Source organism: Suncus etruscus, chromosome 5 (assembly GCF_024139225.1).
Source record: "Suncus etruscus isolate mSunEtr1 chromosome 5, mSunEtr1.pri.cur, whole genome shotgun sequence".
NCBI lineage: Eukaryota > Metazoa > Chordata > Mammalia > Eulipotyphla > Soricidae > Suncus > Suncus etruscus.
Genome location: NC_064852.1, coordinates 84402500 through 84406107, shown reverse-complemented (window position 1 = coordinate 84406107; position 3608 = coordinate 84402500).

Below are 3608 nucleotides of genomic sequence, written 5' to 3'. Positions count from 1 at the left end.
TAAGAGATAACTATTTTACTAAACTAGTCCTTTTTAGACAAATGCTATGGTAATACTGAACAAAGAAGTGAATTTGGTAAAATTAAATACTACTCTTCAAATTAACACTATTATAAATAGTGTTCCCAAATTGGCTATATCATTTAGAGAATTACATGGTAGGCTTCTTAGATAAAGATATATAATATATCAAAATGTGAGGTTTGATGATATTTTACGTTGATTTATATTCTTAGAAATATTCATTTATAACAATTATAAGACATGTTCAAGTCAAAAATCATTTCCAGGGTTTGTTTCTTTGCATTAGTTAGAAGCATTATGTTCTCTAATTATTATAAAAGTTTTCATCCATCCATCTGCCAAGAAAAGAAATAGCTAAAAATCTTACAAATAATGCATTCTTTAGTATTTTTCAATATTAATTTAAATAAAGTATCAGGATTCCACAAGAAATTTCACCAGGATAATTTACATACTGTAGTAGGAAGACTTAAGATTTATTACTAGAATTCATTGAATCTGGGAGTCAAAGATAGCACGCTGTGAAGTTTTATCTCATAAAAAAGGATTAATATGGCTTATAACTAAATGTCAAAATAGATTTTCATTATGTACTCTAATTTAATTTCTCAGCCACATGATGTTGGCAGAAAAGAGTGATTTACACTTGAGCTGCTCAGTTTAGATTTTCTTTATTGGCAATTCTGATAGTAACTTTATACTCTCTTGGAATGACTAGGTTATAATGAAATTCAACCAAGATTATTCTCTTCAAACCTTACTACTCAAATGCCATTGAGAGTCTACTAGCTTTGACATTACCTGGGGAAGATTTTCCCTACACCTACTAACTCAGAATTTGCATATTAAAATTTTTCAAGTGATTCAGAAGCACATTAAAATTTAAGTAGCAGGCTTTCCTGACATTCTCCTAGTATTTTACTTTTCTTGAGGAACGTTCTGCCATGATTTGGAATGATTACTAGGTTTTTCTAAGAACCAATCCCAGGGATATAGATCAACCCCTCTCTGTTTACCTACTTAAAAGCTTTAATTTATAATAGACTGGAAATACTGTTTATATCACAATACATCTATTCTATACTTCGTAAAGAAAAGACAAATGTTGAATCATTTTATATATTTTTTATCTAACCTCACCTTTGTAGGGCACAGGTTATAACTTACATTTTGTATATGTGAAAAACAGGTTTCTAACTGGACTAATTAGTTACAAGTCAGAACTTTAGCTCCTGAGTTTCCTAGAAAAAAATCTATGCTTTATGCAGCTATCTTAATTTCTGAATGAAATAGTTGAATCTGTTTTCTCTGTGAGAATGAGTTTAGTTAAAATGTCAATAATTCCTGATCTTCTCTGAGTTCAATAAATTGAAGCAATGCAATATACTGATCACTCTGCCCAGTTCTTTATCATAGAGACAGTGATACCTGGATGACTTGGCATCTGATGATAGCATCTGTCTCATGTGTCCTACAGAAGAATAAATGTGTCTTTCACTGCTTTAATTCTGCCAAGTTCATAGCCTGCCAATCTATCTCTTGCTTCCCCTTATTTCTCAGCACTTCATCTTATAGCCGTCTTTGTCATGTGATATTTTTACAGCACATCTTCAAGAATCAATTTCCCTTGAATGTGAAGGAGAAAAGGAACTAAATGTTATACCCATGGCTTATAAAATTCAGAGAAAGAGTTGGTATCTGATAGAAAATTGGTATCTGATGGGGAGAAAAAAAATCTTGCGTAGATGACATAGATGAACAGCCTCTGGGTCACTCTCAATACCCATTTTCTCATCTGCTACTCCAGACACCTTTGGTTTTATAACCATATTTTATCAACACCCTGATTGCTGAATCCTCAAATCCCTAAATCCATCAGTCCTGGTTTATGTGTTAGTCTACTTACTTTCTAGTTCTATATTCTTGGTCATCTGAAACATAGTACTGCTTTGACTCTCTTGCCTCCCTGATGACTCTTTGTATCTAGTTTTGGGTAGCTTTACTTATGCCTAAAGGAGAAAAATATTAGCATCCTCAAATATTCTCTCAAAAGCTCTGTTTCATTATGTGTGCAAGCTCTCAATTATCCACCAAGTTGTTAACAATTTTTTTTCTCAAAAGTATCTTTAACAAAGGTATCTCTCTAGAGTTCAACACTTTCTGATTGTCTTTGTAAGACATTTACTTGGAAGTTTCTTAGAAAATTCAAATTTAGCACAACCTATTCTGATATAATTATCTTCTTATTTGAATCTATGGACCATGCTTACTTTTTTTTTCCAATTTCTTTCCCTTTCTTTTCTCTTTAGCTCATTTTATTTGTGCTTTTGGCATCTATCTCCTATATAATTACAAAATAGTCATTAGAATAGACTTTCTAATTACCAAGTTATCTGACCATGTTATGTTATTGTTTAAAATATTCTGAATTAATTAAAACTTATTTCTTTTTTATGTGTATGAACTTTCTACGATCTAATTATATTTACCTTTTCTGCATTTCTTTCTACTACTCCTTAATCTGTTCAAATGCACCTGGTAATCATACATTCTTTGAGATGTATTACCTTCTCTGGAAATTAGCTTTTCCTACAGATGATTCTTATGAAAAACTATTTTCCTGACTCAATTCAACTACCCATTCTTTTGGTTTTTTTTTTTTTTTTTTGGTTTTTGGGCCACACCCTGTGATGCTCAGGGGTTACTCCTGGCTATGCGCTCAGAAGTTGCTCCTGGCTTCTTGGGGGACCATATGGGACGCCGGGGGATCGAACCGCGGTCCGTCCTAGGCTAGCACAGGCAAGGCAGGCACCTTACCTCCAGCGCCACCGCCCGGCCCCCCATTCTTTTGGTTTTTAAAGTTTAAAAGGTGTACAATTTTTCTTCCTCTTATATGTACTAAATATATTATATATTTATGCTAAATATATAAATATACTAAATATACTATATACTAAAGTTTCTGGAGTTTGGTTCTTAGCTTCATTATATTTATATTTATAGTACCAAAATACAGAGTCTGTTAGAGAGTTGGTATCAGTAAATAGTCATAGAGAGAAAGAATGAGTAGATATGGAATAAATTTAAAGTACATTTTAAGAAAAACATATTTTTAGTTTATCCTCTGACATGACAAAAGCAAATATTAAAAAAATACTTTGGATGGGTAACGGAATGTTATCAGAGTCATTTTGTGTTTTGGGGGACCTGAAACCAGACAGATCTGAAGATCTAACAAGAGGCACAGAGATTCCAAAAGAAGAGGAGGCTTATCTGCTAACAGATAATTTGAATTACAAAGACAGAGGAGCATGAAAGACCAAGAAGGTTTACCATCAGGCAAATATTTTTTTCTTCAGTTAAATTCCCAAAGCAGGTCTTTTGATGTTGTTTACAAGTCAGACTAATATCTCACTTCAAACAATATCTGTAGCCTCTATGTACCTCTAGTTTCTTTTAGTCAGATTTTCTTTTGTGAAAAATAAGTGATTCTCTTATGTTGGGGTGAAAGTGATTTGAATTCCCACTGATGCTGGATTATCAAATGGGGTTATGAAATATGAGTCTTTTATAAAGGCAGTTCT